The sequence below is a fragment of the Hibiscus syriacus genome, unplaced genomic scaffold, assembly GCF_006381635.1.
Source record: "Hibiscus syriacus cultivar Baekdansim isolate YM2019G1 unplaced genomic scaffold, ASM638163v2 tig00112738_pilon, whole genome shotgun sequence".
NCBI lineage: Eukaryota > Viridiplantae > Streptophyta > Magnoliopsida > Malvales > Malvaceae > Hibiscus > Hibiscus syriacus.
The window spans coordinates 6,951,034-6,965,725 of record NW_024063392.1 but is presented as its reverse complement, the minus strand read 5'-3'; positions in this window follow the sequence as shown (position 1 = coordinate 6,965,725).

Here is a 14,692-nt window from a genome sequence, read left to right as displayed (position 1 = left end):
GAGTATATATGTTGTCACCACAACTCGTATAATTCCCACTAGGGGCACGTAGAAATTGTTCCGAAGGATAGCGTAGAAATGTCCTGAAGGACCACATATAACACATATGTCCCGAAGGACCACTCCTTAAGAACCATATACTTATTCCAGTGGACCAAATAAGTGTACCAAGTATCGCATATATGTTCCAAAGGATTATACATATATCCCGAAGGACCACGTAGAACCCTCGACTCTTGGCATGCCAACTATACCTCTAGGTCTCATGACATATAACATGGACATTAACATTTATGTTGTCACACATTCAAATAGTCACGTAGTTCACTTACACATAGATAATTTCCTTGTAGTTCACATATCACAAAGCTTATAGCTCTTGATCATTTAATCACATAACTTATATGTTCACATAGTCACATAGCTCATTCACATATACATGTTCTCATATATTGCTTGTCATATGACTTATATTCCAGGTTCATAGAATCATATAATTCATTTATATCATTTAACATAAGTTATCATACCAATTTACATTCACATAACACATTTCACATATATAGCATAACATATAACTTATGCAATAACTACATTTATATACTCTAACATGGAAAATAGACTTATCACAAGTCTTATTTCCATCCAATATCATATATCTAATATTATGCACTCTCCTGGCCTCATTAGTCAATACCGATCTCTTATCCTTCTCGATGCCTAATATTTGTCGACTTGTCCGGTCGTTGCTCTCGATCGATATCTACACAAATACACGATTTAATGAATGACGAGATTCAAATCACTTGATACGATTCCTATCAATATAAACTAATTAAACTCCAATTTAACTTTCCAACTTAAGGGGTATCGGTACACACTATAGGGTATCGGTACATCCCTTCACTGGTGTATCGGTACACTGCCTATGTATCGGTACACAAATTAGATTCGAAATTTTCATTTCAAGGGTGTATCGATACACTCTTTAATGTATCGATACACCATGAAGATGTTCTTCAAGATTGGTCTTAGTGTATCAATACATGTTCATAGTGTACCGATACATCCTACCCAGAATAGACTGTTTTCACCCAAAAATTCACTGAAACTTACTTAATTCTTCTTCCTTAACCTTCTTTTAACCCTTGAGACAACACAAATCAACTTATTTCACTTTAACTGATTATAACATCCAATATCCCATAAACATGATTGGATTTAATAATTAAACCAATAAATCAATATGTTCCAAATTCATTTCTATCATTCCGAATTTCTTATTTTGACTAATGACAAGTCAAATTCAACTTCCAATTTGAGTAATGAACTCTATTCTAAGATTTCATTCAAAAACTTTTAATCTTTAATCTCTCATAACTCATTTATCTTATGGTTTTAAGACAACCTAAACTTTTCTTAAGCTTATTTATCACCCAAGGATCATATCCCAACTTTAAATTCAACAAATAAACAACTAACAAGGAAACTCACCTTTGCTTTGGCTCTCACAGTGAAGAAAAGAAGAAGAAGGGAGAGTTCTCTGTAAACTTTTCCCTCATTTCCCACGTTTATATAGCCTATAAAAGAAAGATAAAAATCTTTCTTGTCAAATGACCATTTTACCCTTCTTTCTTTCAATCTTTACTAAACCATCATTCAAAAAATATTTCTAATTAAATCCCTAAACTTTTAACTTATTTCAAAATTAAACACCAAGCTTTCAAAATTCACATTTTAGTCACTAGCCCTATTTTAGGATGTTACAAATCTCCCCTCCTTTTAAGAAAATTCATCCTCGAATTTTCACTGAACGTATCGATAAAAACATTACCCACATATATCTTCAAATTTCTTATGCTACCTTTACTACTTCAATCTTTCGCGATTTGAACGTAATAACTTGTCTTTGATTTCCAAAGAACCTCAATCCATTCTATATATTTTTTCTTCTTCTATTGTACACTTACTTTTTGACCTTTGTAAGTCCTTGTCATATCATTTACCATGTAAACAGTATCATTCATTCTTACTCAAGGCCATAATTCAATTGATTTCCTTCATCATATAATTAAAACATACACTTTGCCAAATCAAACATTTTGCCAAATCAAACATTCTCTTTATACAACCTTACCTACTTTTCGTATTTCTGTATCAACTTATAATCCATACCTCAATATAACTTTTATCATCTCTGTTCCTTTAAACTACATCCTTTTCATTTCCTTATAGTATAAATCAAAATCTCATTATAGCATAGGTTATATCTTTTCTTTAATGTCCATATACTATTGTCATATCACTTATACTCATCTCTGAGTGCCAATCTTCATTGCATTTTCGTAACTTTGATAATCCACTTTACTTATACTGAATCTCATTCTTTACCATCTCTTGTGCTTGTATTTCCTTCTTTAAAGCCCACTTTTAAAACATACTAATATTTATTTGTTTGCCTACATCATATCTATATCATCAGAATACACAATCACATCTAGATCCACATCATACTTGATTAACTTAACTTTATCTTTCCTCAAATCTTATAACTCTACTATCCATACTATTACAGTTAATCAGTAACAACTTTTCAGTCTAGGGCATAAGACATAATCAAACTAATCATACGCATCCTTTCAGTTGAAATCCAACCAGGGTAATTTACTCACTTATTAAACCCACACTCTTATTCATATATAGTAATATTCCCTTTCTCCTTTACTACTTTACATTTCCATGATTGAAATACATAATCTTCATCAAAACATTCATATACATTCTTTCCAGTCGGAATTAACCTATCAATAATTTACTTAAATTATCAAAACCACCTCTTTCCTCATACACTATGCAATTTCCTTTGCTCAACGCAACATTCCAACTTCCTCTGTCTTATAAACTAATCACCAATATACCCATTCTTAAACTCTTATGAACTATATCTACCTCATTTTTCTTCAAATTAGATGACCAATATTCTTTCAACTTATCAAACTGCTCTCTTATCCATACACATTACGATTCTCCTGTTTCAAATTCATAAACTATGTCTTCATATTTCTGATGAACTTATCACCGAGATACTTATTATCGAACTTTTCCAAACTAATAACCACATCACTGAATCTTCTATCATTCTCATGATAATATCTGTTCACTATACTTCAACTCATACGTATAGTATCTAAACTACTTTATCTAACTTCTTCACTTCAGAACAATGGAGATCATATAACATTATTCTAACATGCTTTCAATTTTCTCAAAACAACCTTTGTTGTTCCAAAGCATTTCCTGAGGTATACGCTCTTCATCCTGCCTGGCCAGGGTAGGTGAATTGCTACCACCATCAAGTCTATTATCTTTTATATGCTTTGAAACTTTCATTATTATACTTTTAACATAATCTTCTAATTCTACTCTATTAACAGGACAGCCCACTCCTTATTCTATCAGATCAAAAAAATTTCACTTCGTGTTGGCATGCACACATTTTAAAAACTCTTTTGCCTTTGGTTTAAGCCTAGAATCGGCTAAACATTAGCTCTGATACCATTAAATGTAACACCCCCAACTCGTTTTCGACCCTGATCCGAGTCCAAGGTGTCACATTGACTTTTCAAAACTTATATTTGTATACCAACATGAAAATTTTCCACTTTTATTCAATAAAAATTCATAATCCACATTAGTAAAATAAAATATCTTCAAAATTGATAAGAGCATATATAATTCAAAACATTAATTACATGCCAACTATTTCTAATAAACAAAATACAGATAATTCCAAATTCTTTTCTGATCTGATCATAGGATAGGAGAGACTGACATGTCTTGCCTTGACCATAGTTGCTTCGCTTCTTTATTTGCTTCCAGAAACCTACGTGTGAAACACTCACACGCTAAGTCGATGACTTAGTGAGGCGTATAAAATGTATAAGGTAACTATAACTCTTAACAGTTAATGCATGCTTCATACTATCAAATCATAAAACCTAATATACACATTCATGTAACAAGTATATACATACACCTATATCATCATATCATATAGTATTGTATACTATTTCCTGTTCATATAATCATTTATTTTACCTTACTCAGCTTATATCACATTCTCTTGTTATCCTTTGACTCATTCCTTTTACATAATTCTTAATCATATAATATCTATACGATAGTCATCTATCTTATCTCTTATTTCTATATACTTCTATTTATCATAAAACCCATAGACTCTTGTTACATATTCTATATCATATTCTTGTATACTAATTCTTTATATTCTATTAGTTCATTTTTCACATAATTTGCCACATAAACATATTATTATAACTTATCAGAACTTAATTCCTATGATATTCTCATATGACTTTATTTCCTAGATCTTTATAATATGTTTAATATCACCTAAGAATTTAATAAGTTTTAGATCACTATTTCATTTGAAACTTGTAGAATTTCCTATACAACTTATTTATGTATATATTTCCTATTTGATGTACTATTTATTTATCTCAATTATTTTATTTAAATTCTCATTTTTCTAATATAATTCCATTATACTAGTTCTCCTGCAAAGTATATTCTAACCATACAATCATAATTATACTATTCACATAATCCTATAGTTAACTACTTTTTTACATATACATATACTTGTGGAGTTCACATCATTTCTCATGTAATTACTTGTAACATATCATATAAGTTCATTTTATTCTCTTATATTCAAATATATCACACAAACATATTTCACATAGAAACTATAACATATACAACACATGCAACCAACATACTCATATCCAAATGTGCAACCACATATAACAATTATCTCAACTTATTTATAATATATCTTTATTAGCCCATGTACATCTGTGAGAACTAAAGATATGTGAGTACATAGAGGTTGTGCACATATGTTATCACCACAACTCGTATAATTCCCACTAGGGGCACGTAGAAATTGTTCCGAATGATAGCATAGAAATGTCCCGAATGACCACATATAACACATATATCCCGAAGGACCACTCCTTAAGAACCATATACTTATTCCAGTGGACCAAATAAGTGTACCAAGTACCGCATATATGTTCCAAAGGATTACATATATGTCCCTAAGGACCACGTAGAACCCTCGACTCTTGGCATGCCAACTATACCTCTAGGTCTCATGACATATAACATGGGCATTAACATTTATGTTGTCACACATTCAAATAGTCACGTAGTTCACTTACACGTAGATAATTTCCTATTAGTTCACATATCACATAGCTTATAGCTCTTGATCATTTAATCATATAACTCATATGTTCACATAGTCACATAGCTCATTCACATATATATGTTCTCATATATTGCATGTCATATGACTTATATTCCAGGTTCATAGCATCATATAATTCATTTATATCATTTAACATAAGTTATCATACCAATTTACATTCACATAACATATTTCACATACATAGCATAACATATAACTTATGCAATAACTTATGACACATACACTTACATTTATATACTTTAACATGGAAAATAGACTTATCACAAGTCTTATTTCCATCCAATATCATATATCTAATATTATGCACTCACCTGGCCTCACTAGTCAATACCGATCTATTATCCTTCTCGATGTCTAATATTTGTCGACTTGTCCGGTCGTTGCTCTCGATCGATATCTACACAAATACACGATTTAATGAATGACGAGATTCAAATCACTTGATACGATTCTTATCAATATAAACTAATTAAACTCCAATTTAACTTTCCAGCTTAAGGGGTATCGGTACACACTATAGGGTATCGGTACATCCCTTCACTGGTGTATCGGTACACTGCCTATGTATCGGTACACAAATTAGATTCAAAATTTTCATTTCAAGGGGGGTATCGATATACTCTTTAATGTATCAATACACCATGAAGATGTTCTTCAAGATTGGTCTTTGTGTATCAGTACCTGTTCATAGTGTACTGATACATCCTACCCATAACAGACTGTTTTCACCCGAAAATTCACTTAAACTTAGGGTGTGTTTGTTTGCCGTAATTGGAATTACGGAATTGGTTTTCCCCGAATTCCCGTGTTTGTTTCACGTAATTCGTTTTCCGGAAAATGTTTTCCCGTGTTTGGTTTCACGTAATTCATTTTCCGGAAAATGTTTTCCCGTGTTTGTTTCACGTAATTGGTTTTCCAGAATGTAATTCATTTTCCGAATTTTTCACTTCAAAGAATAAATACTCAAAATAATTTTATTTTATGAATTTAATATTAATAAAATATTTTAATATCATTTTCATCAAAATATTATTTATTTATTTATTTATTTATTAATATTTATAATAATATAATATTATATTTTTAATATTATATAAAATAATCAATTATATTATAATAATATAAGATATTATATTTTTATTTTAATAATATATAATAAATTTTTTTATATATTTAATAATGAATAATATTATTTATATATTTAAATAATATTTTAATAAAGATATTTAAAATATACTAATTAATATTTTTAAAATATAATATAACAATATTACTTTAATAAATAATTTATATAATTTATAATATTTTATTTCACTAAAATATACAAAAATTAATATTTTTATTAATAAAATTATAAAAATAATATTTAATAATAAATAAATTATTTTAATATTTTAAAATAATAATATTAAGTTTTATGATAAATAATATTATTTATTATATTTAATATTTGTAATAAATAATTTTTAAAAAACTCTTCAACTAGTGGAAAAATGTTTAAATAACATCTTCCAAACATCATAAAACGTTTTCCAGATATTTTTCAGAAAAAATGTAATTCATTTTACATAAAACATTTTCCGGAAAACGTTTTCCAGAAATGTAATTCATTTTCCAGAATTCAAATTCCAGTAATTCATTTTCCAGTTCCAGTAATTCAAATTTCAATAATTCATTTTCCGGAAAACCAATTACAGCCAAACAAACAGACCCTTACTTAATTCTTCTTTCTTAACCTTCTTTTCCCTTGAGACTTAACTATACTTACACAAATCAACTTATTTCACTTTAACTCATCATAACATCCTATATCCCATAAACATGCTTGTATTCCATAATTAAACCAATAAATCAATATGTTCCAAATTCATTTCTATCATTCTGAATTTCTTATTTTGACTGATGACAAGTCAAATTCAACTTCCAATTCGAGTAATGAACTATATTCTAAGATTTCATTCGAAAACTCTTAATCTTTAATCTCTCATAACTCCTTCATCATGTGGTTTTAAGACAACCTAAACTTTTCTTAAGCTTATTTATCACCCAAGGATCATATCCCAACTTTAAATTCAACAAATAAACAACTAACAAGGAAACTCACCTTTGCTTTGGCTTTCACGGTGAAGAGAAAGAAGAAGAAGGGAGAGTTCTCTGGAAACTTTTCCCTCATTTCTCACGTTTATATATCCTATAAAAGAAAGATAAAAATCTTTCTTGTCAAATGACCATTTTATCCTTATTTCTTTCAATCTTTACTAAACCATCCTTCACAAAATATTTCTAATTAAATCCCTAAACTTTTAACTTATTTTAAAATTAAACACAAAGGTTTCAAAATTCACATTTTAGTCACTAGCCGTGTTTTAGGATGTTACACTAAATTTAGGGGAACTTTATGTTTTAATGAAATTTGATTAGGAGTTTGATTGTAGATATTTTACAAGGTTGAATAGAGGTTGATTTCATGCTCGAATCCAATCAAAATTGAGTAAAATAATGAAAACCATAGTATTGAGTTTTTAAATCATTCGACCTAAGCTTGAAAAAGGGAGAAAAATTTTGGAAAAATTATGTAGGGGTTGGAAATGATGTAGGAAGTATTCTATAAGCCTTAGAAAAATTTGGGGATCATTTTGTAATTTTATGAAAGTTAGGGGACCTATTCAACAATTATGGAAAAGTTATGGGTGAATGTGTGATTGTTCAAAATTTGTTGTACCTTTCTGGAAATTACGGGTTGAGTAATGAAATTTAAGTTAGAAGGTGAAATTGGATCATTTTGGAAGTTTGACAAGTTAGGTGACTATTATGGAAATTTTAAATAGTTTGGGGGATTTAAAGATGATTTTACAATTTTAAATGTAGTTGGATGGTAATTATTCCAATGCTGGAATTTTATTATGGAAATTTAAGAGAGTTGAAAGGCCATTTTACATAAATTGGGAAGTTGGTGCCAAAATTAAAAGGAATTCACAATCGTTGAAGTAATTGGATATTGAATAAGTTTCGAATATATTTATGGATTTTTGTTTTTGGAAATGTATTTATGTTAGAAAGATCCTACAATGTTTCGATATAAAATTTGTGACTTTGTGCATATCGTGATTGATTTCGTGATCGAAGCAAAATTAGTTTAAAAATGAACAAATTGGAAGTAGTGAGGCTATTATTTTGCTATATGTATAAAGTGTCAAGGTGAGTGCAATGAATGCATGAAATTATATATAGGTGTGATATACATCATTATGAAGACTTGCGATGAGTCTACCTTATTTATGTTGGCATGATATTTATGTCATTTATCATATTATTGGCATATCCTCAATATGTCAATATTGAAAATATAATGCATTGGTTACTAATATACATGATGTTATGCCATGGTTAATATTTCGGGTATGAACTGATCAATGCTAAATTATGTTGGTATACATTACCTTTTCAATGGATAAGTTAATTAAAGACTATATGCCCAAGTATATTATTGAGGGTCAGTGGTATTAATGGCATGCCATAGAGTCTAGCAACTGCACATTAGGTAGCACTAGAGTGTCTAGCGAGGCACATAGTGCGTGTCTTAGAGTGTCTAGCGAAGACACATGGTACAAGATACTAGAGTGTATATACATGTCACTTAGTGTATAAGGTGGGCACGACCCGACCTCATGTGAAAGCACTAAAAGTGCTATATTTGACTCTTATACCGGGGTCCTCACATATTGATATTTTGGGATATGGTTTGTTAGAAATATTAGTATACGTATACGGGTCGTGGATGTTACATATTCATTCTTGTAGAATTTATGGTGATTTTATAAACTTACTATTCAGATTACCTATTTAGGTAGAATTTGCATCCTTAGCTTATTCACTAATTCTATTAGCTTATCAAATGAACATATATGCATGAATTCAAATTCTTATCATCATTTCCATGCAATCTGAATCAATTCCATGTATAAAAAAAATCAAAATTCAATCTTTTCCATAAATTGCAACCTTAACCAAATTCATCTTTAAACATTTCCAATTGATTTTAATCGTTATTCAAACTTGAAAACAACTCTATAATATTAACAACACAAAAATCTATCCTTAAATCATTAAAATCCAACTTACTCATCATCCACTCTAACAATCGAACCAATGATTCAAGCATGGAAACAATGAAATATTATAACCAAATGATAGAGAACTTGACACGGGTCATTTTTCTATTTCATAACTTAATCCAAAAATCAAAGGAAAATGGACTAAAATGAAGAAAAATAAGAAAACATACCTTGCCCTATTTTCAATGGAACTCACGGCAATTTAAAGGGGAAGAAGAAGCTTTCTTGATTTTTCTCCCAAAATATCATTGTATACATGGCTTAATTCTAATTAAAATGAATTTTAAATTCATTTTAGTCCCAAACGTCAAATATACCCTTAATGAATCGTAATATATACCTCTATGCCATCCTTTCATCATCATTTTCTTAACAATAAATAAATATAGAAATCATATTCACTGATTTCCATTTTTCTCTTTCAATTTTCCAAACTTTCAATTTACTCACTTAAATTCCACTATTCCATTTTAACATGGAAAATCAACTTAATTCCACTAATCCATATTAAATTATACTGACTAAAAATATAAATATAATATTTATAACCCCATACTACCATCCTTCAAACTTTTATAAACTTTTGATTCGATCAGATTATCTGAATATTTTATCAAACTTTATCACTTAATAGCTCTTTACACAAATTCTGAATCCAAATATGACTTTCATGGAGAATCCATTCTTATGGATAAACAATTTATTTATTTAAAGAATAAAATTTCTAATTGGGAAAATCACCATCTTAGTCCCTAAACTTTTCCCAAATTTATACTTTGCTACTAAACTTTCAAAATTTATATTTTAGTCACTATTCAAATTTTGGGGCATTAAAATTATCACCCCTTTTAAGAAAATTTATCCTCGAATTTTCAACACGTATCCAATGTAAGCAAGTAAGAGCATTGCTTTTTCATCTTATCATCTTATTATTACTTGACCATATTATATTAGTGATACAGAAACTTTAGTAGCATGTAGAAACTTTTAACATATTTTAACTTCGTTTTAAGTTGAGAATTAGCTAAAACTGCAGCTATGATACCATTAAATGTAGCACCATTAACCTGCATTCGTACCCGAATATAAGTTAAGGAATTCACATTGTTTCTGTATAACAGTTACTATTCAAAAGGCAGTAAAATTTTGTTTCTTATAAAATTTACAATTTCTATCAACTATATTATCGGATAATATCACCATATAATATTTTAAATTTTCAATTCACATCCGGTTTTTAGGTTGTAGCTAGGCAATTTAACAATGTTTCATACCACAATTAAAGCTGCCTAATTTAAAAATCAACCAAATATTCTTTATAACATAATTTATTACTATATTCATACGAAACCACTTAGCAACTTACCAAACTTACCATATTTTCTCCTTTTTTATTACATTTTCTCGTATTACTTTACATTTTGGTTCAACTCTTATAATATTCTTTATCTCGCTATATATATAAAACATTTGTATTTTCTATAATCGGATTTATTCAAAACATATGTTTTGCCCTCAATTTAACTACAATTTAGATTAAGCAATTGTTATATAACTATGGGAAATATCAATTAATATAAAATTTATCTTATTATGACATTAACCACGTTCCTCTTGACATCATTCTTACCATCCTCATCCCATATTTTATTTAGAAGATATTCCTTGATCCAGTCAAACATATCTACAGAAAATGATGTTAATTACAAAATCTACTTTCGTTTTTAACTTATTTATCTCATACCTATTAAGTCGTATATATTTTAGTACAAAACATTGAACGAAAATATAGTATAGAATCATTTAATTAATTAAACAATAATTATCCTAATTATTTAATATGTGAGTAACTTATAATTCCACTTTTCATCTATAAACCATTCAGTGTTAAATTGAACTTTATGTAAAACTTTACTATCGAACATAATAATTAAACTAGTATTGTCTTTTCTTTGTGTATTATTTCTTTCTTATATTGTTTTTATTTTCTGTAATGTTCCTTTCACTATATTGTTTCCTTCACTTTACTATTTCTTTTATTATACTATTTCTATTATTGTATTGTTTCTTTTACTGATTCTTTTATTGTTCTATATTTTTTGTCAAAATAGTTTTGATAAATTCATCAATTTCACTCATGTGAAAAATTGTAGGAAAAAAAGTGAATTACATTGATAGATTTAATATTATATTAAACTCACATTCCTTTTTAATATTACAAATTAATATATATTTTAAATTTGACTATTATTATGATAATTATTCTTTGGATATTCCAAATTAAAAAGTATTTATTATCTTTTTAACATTGAATATGAAAGATAATTATAAACTTTTGAATATTTCAAATTAAAATAATATCTATTTAATTTTGAATAGTGAAAGATATCTATATCTTTGAATATTTCAAATTAAAAGATATTATTATCTGTTTAAATTTGAATATTAAAAGATATTTTATCTAAGTAAATCTCTCACGAAAATTCCCTCTAAATATTGTGCTAACCTACTAGGTTAAACACATGTATTCAAAAATTCAGAACAAATTTTGATATCTTAGAATTCAAGATTTTGAAAGAATTTTTTTTTCTCTTCCACTAGTCTTCCGGTGATAGATGAAAGCAATAATAGTTCATGATCTCCATACCTGTGCTACTGTACTTGATCACCTATTGGTTGTATCTTGAGAGACAGACGACCAACGAACTTGAGCATAAAAGGAATGGTCAAAAATATGTCTTAAGGAAATTGTCTAATTTCTTCTCGGATTGTTATATTGCGTAACAATCTTAAGACAAATTATTATCTCATTCTTTTACCTTTGTTAATACGAGATGATTTGAAAATTGTGAGAAATTTGAGATAGTAAATAAATTTGTTCTAGGATTTATCCTATCGTTTTAGCAGGTTTGCTAAAATCTCAAAGTGGACAAACTTCTTTATTAGAAATTGTCGTGAAAGTAAGTTTGGTTACTAATTTTGTTTCAGAACATTGATTATGTCCAATAAAAAATCAAAAATAAATGAGAAATAATTTTTGCTTATTAGAATTTTTGATTTCGTATTTGAAATCGATTGCGCTTAACAGAATTATTTTTTATTACTATTTATAATAGAAATTGTTTGAAAATAACAACTTTGTTACTGATTTAGTTTCTCACTAAATTTTGTTAGTAAAATAAATCAGAATTTATTTTCGGTTTATTGTTGGAATTATTATTAATTTTAATTTCATATGTTAAATGAAATCATGATTTTCGGTGGCCATGAGTTATAATGAGAAGCTTGTGAAATTCTGTGAATAGAATTTCTAGATGTTACAACATAAGATGCTGTTCTATTTAGTCTTTTTGAATTTGACCAAATATCGAACGACCCTCCTATTATTAGAGAGGATGAGGTAAACATTTTTGTCGTGTTTACTATTGTTAAAGTTTGATCTGACTTCCTATATTGGAAACACATCCTGAATGTATTATCGGATACAATATATAAGGTGTATAGTATCAATAAGATGGATAAAAGAATTGTGGATAATATTAGATCATAGATACGAAACGGAAGATATTGGTACTAATTAATTATTAGTGACCAAGTTCTTAAAATTTGTAATAATGGCATAGACTAATGAGAATAAATATTTTATTACCTCCATTGATGATAATAAAAATATTGTTGTGTTAGAGAGAAATTTATTCTTTATAAATAAGAAGTTGAAAACCAACTTAATAAAAAGATTAAAATTGTAAGAAATAATAGTGGTGGTAAAAACATTGAATCATTTGATTATTATTATCCACAATGTGATATTATTAACAGAGTAACACCATCATACTCTCCTCAATCAAATGGAGTAGCCGAAAGGAAAATCGGACTCTAAAAGAAATGATGAACACAACACTATGAAGTTCTGAGTTATTACAGAACATGTGGGGGAGAGGAAAAGCTATTCTATCAACTAATTACCTTTTAAATAAAGTTTTTCAAAAAATAACAAGACACCATATAAGTTATGGAAAGGTCAAAAACCTTCCAATAAATACTTGAAAATGTGGGCGTGTCTTGAGAAGATAATGTTCATATTACCAAAACAAATGAAAATAGGTCATAAAAGATGGAATGTATTTTCTTTGACTATCATACTATCTTAGAAGGATAGATTGATGCTAGTTGGAATTTGATATTCAGGATATCAACGGCACAAATGATGAATATGTTTCACATTAGGAGGAGAAGTCGTGTCATGGAAACCCTTAAGAAAACAATTATAACCAGATTCATAATAGAATCTGAGTTTGTAGCTCTAGATAAGAATGGAGAATAAGTTGAATGGCTTTGGAATTTCTTGGAGGATATTCTTGAAAGGCTGAAACATATGCCCACAATATGCATATACTGTGACTAGTATAGAATTTCAATATAATGGTAAGTCGAGACATATGCGTCGTCAACATAATACCATAGACAATTGATCTCAAATGGAGTTATCTTTGCTGATTTTTAAAAAAAAATCAAAGGATAACATTGTGGATTCGTTAAACAAATGGTTAAATCAAGATTAAGTTAATAAAACATCTAAAGGAATGAGACTAAAGCCCATGAAATTTAAAGGCTTTATGTGAATGAAACCCCTACCTAGTTAACTGGAGATTCCAAGATCTAAGTTCAAAGGGACAACCTAATTGCATAAATCGTGTACATTCACTATAAAGGTCTCTCATCTTAATTCTATTCCTATGATGTAAACATTGATCAAATTGGGCTAAGAAAAGCTTTTAATGACCATTGTGTGCTTCGGTGAGCCAAGCAACATAAGTCGCCTAAGTAAGAGTGAAGTAGGGTCGCTTCAAGGAGACTATTGGTCATAGTTCTTTCAAACTCTTGCAGAACTAGACGATGTTCATGGCTTTAAGGACATACCCATGAGAACTAAAATTATTGTCAAAGAGGTAGCTGTGTGAAGTATATCATCTTTTACACAAGTGGCAAAATACTTCAAAGACATCCCATCTACTTTTAGCTAGTAAAGTAAATATATTGTCATAAGGAAAGTTCAAAGGAGAACACCTACTTATCCTTTGCAACTATTCGATCATAGAATTCATCACCACATTTTGTTAAAATATTTTTGATAAAATCATCAATTTCACTCATGTGAGGGATTGTTGGAAAAAGAGTGAATTTCATTGATAGATTTAATATGTATATTAAACTCATATTCCTTTTGATTATTAAAAAATATACATTTTAAATTTGAATATTAGTATGATAATTATTCTTT